The 14119-nt window shown below is 38.7% G+C and overlaps 1 protein-coding gene across 2 annotated transcripts in view; it reads right to left on the minus strand.

The window, feature by feature from the left end:
- Nucleotides 1-307: 307 nt before the first annotated feature.
- Nucleotides 308-14119, minus strand: part of QTMAN (queuosine-tRNA mannosyltransferase) — a 364313-nt gene continuing 350501 nt past the window's right edge. The window contains exons 13-14 of one of the 2 annotated variants that reach the window (XR_012664354.1): nt 13780-13930; nt 308-4221 (exon numbers count right to left, since the gene is read on the minus strand). The gene's annotated coding sequence lies outside the window, so the exon portion shown is untranslated. Of the gene's footprint in view, nt 4571-13779; nt 13931-14119 lie in introns of both variants that reach the window. The other variant, XR_012664353.1, reaches the window with a different exon arrangement.

The raw sequence follows: 14119 nt of genomic DNA on the forward strand, positions 1-14119 counted from the left end.
CCTGGACAGGTGGCAAAGGCAACCCTACCTCCCACCTCCTGGGGACAAAACAGACCCTCACCTAATGAGAATAACAAACCAAGGACTTACAATAGTGAAGTAAATGTTTTCCACCCTCACATGAAAAGCAGCCATAGCACATAAAGGCCGTCCAGGATATAGAAAACTTGGACAAGAGACATAAGAAGACAACATTCAAAGAAGAATGAGATACTCTTTCAATGACTTTTTTCTCTCTTATATTTAATTTACGTGTAAAAGAGCCTTTGATTGGTATTTTGTCATTTCCACCAACTTCAAGTGAAAATTTCAACAGTCAGAAAATGTCTTTATTCAACAATATTAGCAAAAAATGTGAAGTTTCATCATACAAATAGCAAAAATTAGACATTTGGACAACTTGCAGAAACAGAGGATGCTCACTCTGGGCAAAGTGAGAAGTCTTCAGTATTTATTTAGAGAGAAAATTATACACAGACAGTGCTGTTTCCACTTGCTAAAGTTTTGGAGATAGTATTTTTATGAAAGGAGTATAAAAGCGGAAAGGTGAGGGAGGACAGGAAGGAAGAAGAGGGAGACACGTCACAGAATGAAAACCAAAAGCCAGACTTACTTGAGTACTACAATAAGTGAAGGACTACTTCTCTGAGTAAGGTTGTCAGGACTAGGTTCTAAGAGAGTGGAGGGGTCGAGGAATGGTAAAAGAAAATGTGAGAGAAAGGAAGTATAAAAAATAGCAAATATTAGGAAATGAGGAAAAATAGGTGAAACTAAGGCCAATTGGACAGGATATGAGAGCAATTCCTGCCTTTCTTCAACTAAACCATAAGTTAATACAATATAATACAAAAAAACTTAAATCATCTGAGCATACAACTTTCTAAACACACTCTTAAACTGATCCCCCTGAATAAAGGCAGGAAGGATTGAGGAAGTAATAGAACAGCTCACAGAAGAATTACTATTATGGCAATTTTATTCTGTTCAGACCTATTGTTTTTATTGGAAGATTCTATACACAAAATATAGCCCCCATTACTCGCATAAGCACATGCCTCACTTTAAACAGATGAAGTCAATAGACTAGTCAGGTACTTAAACCAGGTCACTCATGCAGCTACCTGGCTGAATCAGGGCCTTGGTGAGTGGGCCCTATGTAAACCTTCAAATGTTTAAAGTTTCTTGCATGAGGTCAGATAGTTGATTTTTTTTTCAACATTCAGCTTTTTAATTCATATTCACCATCATGCAATATATAGTTCATAATTTATTATTTTCTCAACCCTTATGAAAACGTCCTATAGAATTTAGGGACAAATGATAAGCTTTCATTTGTTTTTTGAGCCATCCTATGGAATTTAATAGAGAGCTGTCCAATTCTAAATTATAAACATACAAAAAGGAAATCATTTTCAATTAAATTTTAGATTGTAAGATTTTAGAGTAATTTCTATAGAACCCTATTAAATGTCTATTGAACTCTATTAGGTTTCATTCCTATTAAATTACATAGGACCTTTCCATAAGGGAATTTACCTTTATTAGCTTAGAAAAATAGTCTGGGAACCATTTGTGAATTTGTGAACTGGTACGAGACATGGGGTTTTTTTCAAATTTGCAGTGTTATGAGATCATAAAATATTTTATCACTACTTGAGGGGTATTTTTTTTTCCTTTTTATAGTTCATTTCCAATTAGAAAACCTTGAACCAGCCAGTTCATTCTGAGTTTGTGATTTAAAGCCGAGAACTAGATAAATATTTAGCCTATCCCTAATTACCCTCTATAATACTGCATATGCAAATTTCAATGTACTTGGAATTTTCTCTAAGTGATTTGGCAAGTATAAATTATCCTTGCCCTCAAGACTCCCAGTTTTCATAGACAGTGAATCTACACTTGGTGTTAAAAGGCTGCAGCTTTATTATTAACAATCAATATAAGTTTTAAACATGAATACACTTAACCACTGTTAATGCAATTACATTACATTGACCAATATTAATGCCAGGGACATGTCCGTTGCTGGACTGTGCCAAAGGCATCATACATAACTGTCTCCAAACATCCTTCTTACCTCTATCTTCAAGTGATCTGACAATACTACAAGGTATTTAGCCAACCTAACTGAGGGTCACTTTGACAGACGGCAAATTGCCAACTCTTTGGGCCAAATTCAGAGTTGTCATACTGCATGTTGGGACTTGCAGACCAGACGTCACTATTCAGTGTGAGATTGTCTATGAGCCATCCCTACAATAGTACAAGGACAAAATGCTGCAACCTACAAACACCTAAATTTTGAGGTGGCTGATTCATCTCTCATTGGACCCCCTGATTTGACTTATCTAAGGATTCTTCCTCTTAAATCACCATGTAAATTATGCTACTAATATATGAGCTCCTTCAGGGATGGAATGTCCTTTATTCCTCCACAGAAGGGGATAGTAATCAACTTTAGCTCATATCCAGATGACCAGACTGGTCAAAACCCTGATCCTCTGCCTCTGAGAAAAAAGCTACAAAATATACTTGTGTACATGCAGTGAAAATATGCAGTATATTGTAAACGGTGACTTCAGGGACAGATTTTCAAAGGTATGTAGGTGCCTAAAGATCCAAATAGGCAGTCAGTGGGATTTTCAAAAGTGCCTAAGGGTGGGATTCACAAGGGGGACTTAGGCACCAAAGTGCAAAATGTAGATCCTCCAAACCTCTACGCCGCTGTCACCTACCCTGTAGGTGCCTAAACTTACATGGCACCTACATTTCTGCTGGTTGCATGCACACTGCTGCCTCAGTGCCGACGCCAACACTCAGCTCAGTGCCTAACGCCTCAGACTCACCAGGATTCACAAATTAGACGCTCCCTCTCCTCTGTTGCCTTTGGGTGCCCAATCCAGTAGATGTGCTCAGAGGCCACTGCACAAAACACAGCTGCCAGAGTTCAGTGATGCCCCCCTTAAGCAGTCACCGGAGCAGGTAGTGGCACATGGTTCTTCCATATTGCAGGTGAGTACCCTGCCCACTAGACTATAGAGTATTTCTCTCCCATGCTCTCTCAGGCCCACTGAATATTGAAGTATTTTATACAACCTATTTTATATAAAGCTTCAACAGGAAAGAGGTCAAACCTAGAATATCCCAAACCTAGAATATCCCAACTTGGGTATTAGGAGACCTGGTTTCAAGTCCCTGTTCCACATCAGGCAGACTAAAGATCTGAAACTGGCTCTACCACACATTAAGTGAGTGCCTGTGGTGTTTAGATGTTGCTTGTAATTATTAGAACTGGGAGCACTGGCTGTTGGGAGTCTGAAAGGACAGGAAACAGGAAGGAGGGGGGAGGAGTTGAGAGGCTGGGAGAAAGCTACAGAGGGTGCAGCAGCAGCTTGGTAAAGAGGTTTCCATTTTGAAAATAAAGTCCTGTTGAAGCTTGTTAGTACCTTGCCTGGTGGATACGACAGTACCCTAGCTAGTGGGTAAAGGGTATCTCACCCGCTATAGTTTTTCTTTAAAAAGGGCTGACCTAACCCCAGGAAAGGGACCATGGTTGTGAATCCCCAGTAGAGGGAAGTGCTTAACTCCATTTAAGGGAATAGGCTACACCTGTCTACTTGGCATTTCCTAATGGCTAATTTAGGTAGCTCCCCACTCTGTATGCTGGCTTCTGTGAATCCACTGTCAGGCACCTAATTCTCACCATGCATTGTAAAGGGAACACAGGAACCTAACTTAGCGTCATAAATTCCACTTGACACCAGGTGCCTAAAAGTTAGGTGCTCCAAAACTCAGGCAATGTTCCCCTTGTGAATCTAGCTCCATGCACCTAATTCTCATTGAAATCAGTGGGAGTAAGGCATATAGATGCTTTTGAAAATCCCACTAGATGCTTAGCTGCATCTTTAGGTGCCTGAATACCTTTGAAAAACTGGCCCTTTAATTCTCCTATTCCTTATAATCACTGAGGGATATCTATAAACTAAAGTAAAAATCAGATGCACTGTTTTGTAATACTGATTGTAATTTGTAATGGTGTTTTTAATTTTAAAAAATCATTTCTGTTCATATGAGTACATTCAGATTTGAAGAGAAAATACCACAGATCAGGGAAGCATGAGAGTCCAACCTACAAAAAAGAGTACATCCTCATCACTGCCTGTAGTAGCATCTTCTACTTCTATGGGTGAAGGTCTCACTGTTTATCAGAGGCATCATTACCTAATATTTAAAAGAAAAGAAAATCACCACTTCAGAGAGGAATTCCTGAAATTTGAAATGGCCTTTTAATGTGTCAAGAGTAGCAGCTGTTTTTGCCAAAAAGGATATTTGGCAGGCGCTTAGTCACAAAGTCATTGCTTTGGGAGTTTACGCAAGAGACATGATGGGGAGCCAGAGATGCTGGCATAGCATCAGGAGAGGTTGTCCTCGATGAACCAGAAGGATAAGGCAATTTTGGCCACATCTGACATCTCGCTGAGCATGAAACACAGCAGCAGTTGCACTTTACAGAGCCTTGTGCAAACACTTTTTTAGCTTTGTTCCCCAAGTTTTACTCTGAGTTTCAGGTCTGAAAGAAATCAAAAAGGCCAGATTCACCAGTGAAGTGACAATTTACAAAACCAAAAACAAGACTCTAACACATCATACACTATAAAATGGATGTGGCTATCCACACCAGTGGGATTTAAATGCTTTCAGAACTAAATGACCTAAAATTGTGTAGGGCCATGTGATTCCATGACCATAGAGTTTGCTTCAGCAGCCTATGTCTGCAGCAGGATTGTGCAGCAAAATCTAAGCTTTCATTTAAAATCATTATATTGTTGGACCTGGTGGTTGGGAATGTAACCTTCCAAATGTGTATGGATGCAGCGCTGTTTTTAATGACTTTGTGGGAACAATAGCCATTTGAGGAGTGAACTGACATTTATCTCAATTGAATGTTCACTCTGAAGCCTAGCGATTATCCATTAATTTCAATATTCTTTATTATTTCACTGCATTTGGGTGAAATGTTCAGCTTTTCAAAAGGATGAGAGAATTAAAATGTTTACCTGGTGTCAAAATCTAAATCTCCACCCACATCTTCCCTGATGCAAAAAAGCCCAGACTGTCTTTCTTACTCAGATATCAAAATCTCTGACTTTCCTCTGGCAACTTCTACAATGTAGTTATGCATTTTTAATATAAAAATGTATGGTACATTGGAAACTGAAAATGGGAGGACATGATAAAATAAACTACATTCAATATAACAATTAACAACAAGGCATGTTTCAGAGTAGCAGCCGTGTTAGTCTGTATTCGCAAAAAGAAAAGGAGTACTTGTGGCAACTTAGAGAGCTTATGCTCAAATAAATTTGTTTGCCTTTAAGGGTGCCACAAGTACTCCTTTTCTTTTAACAAGGCACGTGTAACCATTGTATTATTCAATTCCACATTTAAGTCAATTAAAAGCCCTCCAATACTGAAATTTCCTGAATTGTCTGCAGATTTCCAATTTGCCATCCTGGGGTGACAGACTCCCTAAGGGGTCTTACTGAAAAATTTAGTTCTGTCTTGCCACAACATGCACCAGCCATTTGCTATCTGAGCTATATGTCATTTCCATCCACATTAAGCAAGACAGTTGTAGACAAAGGCAAAGAAATTAAGAGTGGCATAGGTGAGCCAAGACCATGACATCTACTCAAAAGAGGGGAAAAGGGTGGGAGGCCATGGTCTAGAGGACACAGGAGTGGGATTCCATTCCCAGTTCTGCAACTGATTTTGTGTGAATTTAGACAAATCTTTCACATCTTTGTTTTCCTATTTGTGAATACGGGCTTGTGGGAATTGATCCAAAGCTCTCTGAAGTTAATGGAAAGGCCCATAACATTGATCCACCATAAAGCACCTTGAGATCTACGGAACACAAGCACTATGTAAGTGCTAGGCATTATTATTATGTAGACCATAGTTATACAAAAACACAGCAGTAAAACATAATTACAAGAAGTCGTCTTTATGTGCGTATTACCTAATGTTTTTATTATCAAATGCGCCAAAGGATAGCAATTTCCCACCTTTAAAATTGTCAAAGTTTAACTTGATTTTGCCTTTTTGTCAACATTCCTACCTAATCTCTTAATAATCCTCTTTCTTTCTTTCTTCCTCTCTCTCTCTCTCTCTCTCTCTCTCTCAAAAGGTACTGTGCATGAAGGTCAATTCTCTTAACACAGCTTCTGCCCACTTTTCAGCTAATGTATTATAGCACATTATCGAGTTTCCAAACAATTGTTCAGTTTTCATTAGAATGTGCGAGGTTTCTCTCTTTCTGTAGTGTTAGTAAAAATGGTGTTGAGTTGTTGACTAGTAATATGAACAAGCAATCCATTGCCTTGAGAAAAGGGATGGAATTGATTCTTGTTATTAAAAACAGACCCCATGTAGGCCACAATGCATGCTACAAAGGTTAACATTACGAATGGGTAGCTAGCAAGTTCTCCACTATATGCCAGTATTTGTGTTTTAATGACTCATTTCCAATTTCTGATGCATCATCTCAAATCCCAGTATATCATATTGATGTGTGATGGAACCCTCAGGTGCTAATTCAGGAAAACAAACTCATAACGGAAAAAAACGATTTTTCTCTATGTACTAGATATTATCTGAATTTTCCTATTTTTCTCTTTCCTAGGAAAAAAAAGGTGAATAACTCAGAAAGAATTATCCCCTTTAGCAGCAGAAATGGAGGCAGAAAGTTTGTGAGAAAATAAAGCTCTAATCTGGCAGCAAAAGTAAAATTCAAAAATTAAGATGAGGAGGGATCAAGAAAATGAAATCCAAACACACAGATGAAAAAAGTTAGAAAAGTGAAGATACAACTAGCATGTAATATATCTTTTATTACCAAACAAAATAACTATTTGTACTTTACTGAAGCTATTATTACTTTGAATCAATGTTAGAACAATCCAAAGTTGGTGAGCTACTTAATACCAACTCATATTTACATTTACATCAGAATTAGGATGTATTTTTCCACAAGCTAATCCATCCAATTTAACAGGACCACTTGAAAGAGCATCATTGTACCATGGACAAGATAGTGAGTGTGATAATTACCTTATAACACATGGTCTCAAAAATTCACAAAAATGTTCAGGGCTTATCTATAAAAGCCACTTGGAAAACACTGAAAAATCTTTCTGTCTAGACACATTTCTGCTGATGTCATTTTTGGGAGGCTTCTTTCCTTGTTCTTTGTCATTAAAATTTGAATGAAAGCAGAATCTTTATTGCTTAAGAGTTCACATGCTTCTGTTGTTTATTTCTCACCTCAAGTCATAAACCTCTGCTTCTAACATCATAATCATCTCCACATTAATTAACTGTGATGTCACAAACAGAGGATTCTGACTTCAGGGGAAGAATAACAGCACATCAACTCCTAAAGCAACAGAAGTCTTATTTTCATGCAAATATCCCTAATGATAAAACAGGGAAGAGAAACACATTAAATATATTAAACAACACTGTCTTCAAATACATGTTTTCCATGCAGAATGTCAGGGGTTCTTTAAAATCCATGAGAAATTAAGTTGTTCATATATTTACAATCAGAGTACTTTTTCTTTCCCTCTCTAAATTACACGTCTAGATGTTTACATTAATATTCAGAAACATTTGTTCTATTTTCTCGAGATAGGGTTGGTACATCCTAAGTTCTACAGCAACTAGTGACATAAGCACATAGTAAGATTAGATTGATTAGGCCTGATTTTGATTTCTCACCAGGCTATTTCAGAAGGATTGAAGACAATCTCAATAACATGGTGAAAGTGGAATTTGAATCAGCCCCAATGAGTTTAGATAAAATCAGGCTTTGTAGTTTATGGCATAGTTGATTTGCACAACTATGCATACAGTATAACACTTTCTCCTATACCTTTTTCCTTCAGCTAATCTAGATATCTGCACTCTCCCACTTTCTCAGCTTGTTCAGACTCTTTCATCATTCACCATGATCATGTCTCTCAACCACTCTGATTTAGTCGCACAGCCCCTGATGCTGGATCTCTCAACTCCTTCAGAAATATCTCTCAGCTTCTCCAGCTGGGTCTTAGCCACTCCTAGATTCTGACAGCTGAATGGCAAATATGAGACTCTCATTCCATATCCGCAGCAGACACACAGTTATTATGAAGACATTTCCTTCTCCAAACTTGTCTCCATAAACATTCAGATCTAATAAGCTAATATTGTGCGGTTTGTGCAAACAATAGAAATATGTATGGGCAAAGCTATTGCTCCAATTTATTGCTTAAAACAATGACTTGGATATGGATATATTTGACTAAACAGCAACAGAACACCTGGTCAATTCACCTGGAAATTCTGCATAAGCTCCAAGTCTCTCTACTGCTGAATTAAGGTATTGTGACTGGTTGGCTTTATCAGTGTTTGGCTCCGACTGGGGCTTGGATCAGAAGTAGCTGCTTGAAGGAGGGAAAGCAATGCAGGAAAATGACAGGGATGGGATTATCCCCTCAAATGCCTGAATTTTTTTCTCAAGCTTGCAACTTCGGGATCTTCTAACACTACAGGGACTTGAACTTAAAGCTGGGCAAAACCATTTTTTGGTTTAGTAGCTTAACCAATACACACACACACACATATTCTGGATTGAACCAAAACAAAAAAAAATTCTAATTTCTCCATTAAACAAAAAATTGGGAAAAAAATTGTTTCAGGTTGAACAAAACATTTTGTTCAACCCAAAACACTTTGTTAAGTTTATTTTTGTTAAGTTTTATTTTTAAAAAATAAAATATAGGGAAATTCTTAACAAATCCTCTTTCCGGAAAGAATAGCTGATATCCTTCATCTCGGAAATGCCAAATGAATCATTTCAACATTTCCAATTTTTTTTTAAAAAGTAACCAAAACAACATGCTGAAATCAACTCAAACTCGCAAACAGTTACAGTCACCCCACAACTTCATTTTTTGGTGAAAAAAATATTTGCATGAAAAATTTCTCCCAGCTCCACCTGTATTGTTGTCTTCTTCTTGATGTCCAGGTTAGAGCTGTGGCCAAAACTTATTTTTTCTATCTGAGCCCACAAAGGTGAACATCAGTTTTCCCATTTACTTCACTGGAGCTACGATTTCACTCAGGATTCAGGAAAGATGAGAGCACAGGCTCATCAGTGAAGGGCCCTGGACTATGGAACTTATTCTTCCTTGGGTACTGCAGATAGTAGACCTTCAGTGCACATTTCAAGGTTTACCAGTTTACCTGGGATTTTTCTGAGATTTTTGTGGGTATCTGGATTATTTTTCATTTGTCTGTTAGACTGATTCGGGATTTTTTCTGGTTTCATTTGCTAATACTCATTTAGCAAATGTTTAAGGCTAGTGTTTTTAGTGTGACACTGCAAAGTTGTCAAGATGCTGGACTGGCACATTTTATATAGATTTAGATGAAAAATAAAAATATATTATTGGGATTGAAACAAAGAGTCATTGATACGCTCGGGTATAAATAGGAGTAGATATTTAACCACGATAATCCTTTTCACACACACACACAGAGTTAAACTAATCACTAAATGTGGTATCAGGAAGGAATTTCCTCCAGTGCCATGGAATTTCAGGTATGTTCCTCTGGAGCTGTTGTCAAGGATTATCACTTCGGATAGAGATAGTCTGAAGTGGGCCTTATAGTAGTAGTTGTCAGAGCCTGTGATGGGCAGTACAATAGGGATCAAGTATAAACTGAGCATATCCAGATTCAAGAGCATTACAGGAATTACAGACCTCTTCCCAGGTTGTTTTAATGGTACATTAGTGGTGAAGGACATCTCATATTTGCCTTAGTCTAAATTCATTAGAAATGCTCTATCTTTTGTCAAGTGATTATTCCAGATCTAAGAACGAGCAGTACTTGTGGCACCTTAGACACTAACAAATTTATTTGAGCATGAGCTTTTGTGGGCTAAAACCCACTTCATCGGATGCATGCACTGGAAAATACAGTAGATAGATAGATAGATAGATATACACACACACACACTCACACACACAAAGAACATGAAAAAATGGGTGTTGCCATACCAACTATAACGAGAGTAATCAGTTAAGGTGAGCTATTCAGCAACTCTACAATTTTAACACTTTTCCCCCCTACCTTGAAAAACTTCTGATGCTAGATCCAAACTGGGGAAATTTGAATATAACACTGTAACTTTAGGTCTGGGGATAGGAGTTGAATATGATAAAAAAAGGGTTAGCTCGCATAGCAACCATGAGTTATGTGCTAAAGTTCTGAAAATTCCCTGGGTTGTTGTGGTTCTGTTTTTTTAGTATAATGAGTATTTAAAAGCTTAGCAAACAGAGTCCTAAAAATGTAATTGTAGCTTGGTAGCACTATTAAATATGTATACTGTGGTCTTTTTGACAATTGTATTAATCCCTTTATAAAGTCTTCAGAAGTTCCATCACAGAAGCATGGATGCTGTTTTGATCTATTTATTACTCTTAAGTGTTCAGAGAACTGTCCCTATTTTCTAATTAACACTTTTAAAGATAAAAAGCTATGTATTAAATCAATCTGAATGATGGTTGTTTGTGAATCCCACAAGATAAGGCAATTTGCATGTTCACTTTGTACTTACAAACTAAATCTGCACATCTCCAAAGCAGCTCCTTATAATGTAAACCTTTTGTGAGTATTTGTAACTTAAAAGAAAGTTTGGCCTAGTACAGAGGCAGTGCCAATTATCTAAAGGACTTCTTTACTGAACATGATTAAGATACAAAATTATTAGGTTGTTATTTTATATTGTTTGCTAAGGAATTTGAGGAAACTACTTTAGAAACGTTAAGTGTTCTGGTGTTTCTTCCTTTATTTCTTTTTTTATGTGTAGTAACCTAACTTGCTTCATTAACAAGTAACCAGTGTGAACAGTGACCAGTTTCAACATCAGATTTGGGCTCAGATTCCTTTGTTGTGAATTAAATCACTTGCTGCCAAAATCCATCTTTCACCATCCTGTTTGTGTGTTAAGCTGTGGCTACAAAAGACTTTAGAACGTGAATTTCAGCATGAATATTAAATGAGAGCAGTGATTTATTATTGGACTTCCAGTACTGATGATTCAGTGCTATAAAGATGTTTACAAAATTAGGTATTTCAGAACAATGGCATAGTTCCCTCCCTTCCCCCTCCCCACCCCACACCTTTTGTATAGATATGTGCTATTGCACAGTAGAAACGCAGAAAATATACACTCAAGATGGATCTCTGAGTAATTGTTCTTGAAGTTCTCCTTTAAAAAGACTTCCTTTCATATTTAGTATCTATTGCCACTGCTTTGTCTAGCCCTCCTGCCACAGTTCCAAACAATTTCAGGGAGAAGAGAGGACATTTATTTGGTTTGGTTTACCTGAATCTGGCCCTGGTTCTAAGTAGTGATGGTTGACCCGCAAAAGGGCTTAGAGATTTTTCACTTCAGCTAAGCCCCTTGAAAGATCATAACTTCCATCCCAAGTTTCTGTCCCCATCTTCTCCTCTCTGGCTTTTCACAAAATAACTCAAACCTTTTCCTTTCCCCCAAGTCTGTCTGTTGTCTTGATCCCTGAATGCACCCTGATCCCTAACTCTGTTATAGTCCAGGATGTAGGCAGTCTTGCCTGGTAGTCAGAGCAGGAGTCAGGTCTAGTGGGCAGGGCAGGCATCCAGGTTGGGGAACAAAGTTAGTCAACTGCTAGTTACTAGAGACAGGGATCAATCCAGAGTCAGAAGCAGGAATCAAAGTGTGGGTCAGAGCTGAGGTCAGATGCCAAGTGCCAGAGTCAGGGTCAGAAGTTGGAAGCCAGGGTCGGAATCAGCACTGGTAGCTGAGAATTGGAGGTGAGGCGTAAGGGTGGGAGGACAGGCAAGAATCAAGCATGGGGCAGGAACACAGTGGGAAGAGGAGCAAAGGCAGGGGAGAGGCAGGAGCCAGGAGCAGCGCAAAAATCAGGAACACCGTGGTGTGCAGGAGACAGACACAAGCAAGGTCCAATGCAGCCACAATAGGAAACCACTTTGTTGCTCAGACAAACTTTCTGTGCCTCCTTCTGTCTTAAATAGTGTAGTTGGACCAATCAGTGGAGCTGGGTGATCCTCCAATCAGAGCTCCCATGGGTAGTGCCTTGGCTGGGGCTATAGTCCTAGTAGCTTCTCAGCCCAGCAGGTTTCAGTAGATGTTGGGTGGAGGCTAGAATGCAGTGACTGAATGGGGACACCCAGGTCTTGGTTCAAGACCTGGGACCATCGCTCCCTCTTCTTGATCCTGATCAGGCCATCTATCAGCACAGTTAGTGTTTTACCTTGGCATCTTATAGATATTCAAAATGCATCCATCACCCTAGCACATAAGAGCCTCTTACATCTAGTGACTGTCATGGAGGTATCTCTCATTTCCGGTATAACAGCTGTGGTAATCAAATTTCGTTTGGTCCAGGGTTAATCTGGGTCAGAAATCCCTCAGACTGCAGGACCAAAAAAGAAGGCCAATTTTTCATGAGGAAATTGAAGTGATGATGCAGAACTAACCCTCACAGTTTGTTGTTGTTTAATAACTTAAATAACTCTGAGAACCTGTGAGATTTGCAGACTGCAGCCAATCCAGCAGAGATGGTCACAACCATTGAAATCCTAAAATGATCCAACTATTATTACTACTTTGAACTCATATAGTACTTTAATTTGAGGATCTCAGAGCACTTTATGCTAATTAATTTATCAACCTCTCTACACATTCTGAAGTAGGGTAAGTATTATTTTATCTCTTTTACAGATGGATACAGAGGTCCCCAAGCTCACTCAAGGACAGAGCTATAAGCAGAATAGATGAGAACAACCAAAGAAAAGAACTCAGGAGTCCTGACCCCCTGTCCACATTCAGTGAAGACAGGAGGTCTGTTGCGGTTCATGAAAAGAGAGGAAGATAGGTTTGCCTGACAGGCAATGTAAAAAAGTATTATTTGTTGTTTGTACAGCTCCATGCATGTCAATGGCATTTTATAGAAAAGTAAAATGATAGATTCCTGCCTGGAAGAACTGTCAATCTAAATTACCCATAACACAATGAGCACTAACAACAATACACAAACACAGGGCATGGGAAGATAAGGTTTACACTAAAAGGGTTTCTGATATTGAGTAAAATTTTCAAAATCACCCAAGTGACATAGAAGCTTAAATCCCATTTTCAAAAGTGATTTAGGCACATAGGCCTAAAGTGTCATTGAAAGTCAGTGTGATGGATCCACGGTTCTACCCACTTCCCATTCATCTGCATAGGGTAGGGAGTAGGGGCCCCATGGTGTCTGGACTTCCCCCACATAGAGCAGTGGTCCAGAGCCTTATGCCCTCACACAGTTGCAAAGAGCAAGTTACAGTCTTGCTCTGTATTTGCTCCTCTTTCTAAAAGTAGAATAAAATAGAATAGAATTTAGAGACAATATCTACGATGAAGTCCAGGGTGAAGACCTATTAAAAGCCTTTTAAGAGGTTTGGAATCACTATCAAAACCCAACAGCCCAACACTGGACATCAGTACCACGATATCATGACGGTAGCGAGGTGGCCAACACTAAATGAGATCTCGGTCTCAGTTTAGTTACTAATGATCCAGTGTCCACATTACCAGAAAAAAAACACTACCACAATAGCAGTAATTAGTACCCTTGTTCGCATCCTCAGCAGAGAGCCCGTGGACCGAATGGGCACGAAACGTACCTTTTTTTGTCACTCAGCATATGGTTGAGACAGATTTACAGGGAAGCTTGCACTGCTGTAGCCTCAGTCCATTCTGCGATCAAGAATTTTCGTTCCAAAGGGCTGTAAAGTGCAGTCCATATCACAAGCACTGGAATCACTGAAAAAAAATCTTAAAAAGAGCGGAAGAAAGAATGACCACCCCACTATAGATATTATAGGAAACAAAGCACTGTGATGGTTAGGTTACTAAACACACTGTGAATTTTCACAGTGGATCAGCTGAAAGTTATGAAGCACAGGTGTTCCTGTAATTGTGATACATTGGGAACATTCACACTGTTAAATGAGCCTCAGCTTC

This window comes from Caretta caretta, chromosome 11, assembly GCF_965140235.1.
Source record: "Caretta caretta isolate rCarCar2 chromosome 11, rCarCar1.hap1, whole genome shotgun sequence".
NCBI classification, from domain to species: domain Eukaryota; kingdom Metazoa; phylum Chordata; order Testudines; family Cheloniidae; genus Caretta; species Caretta caretta.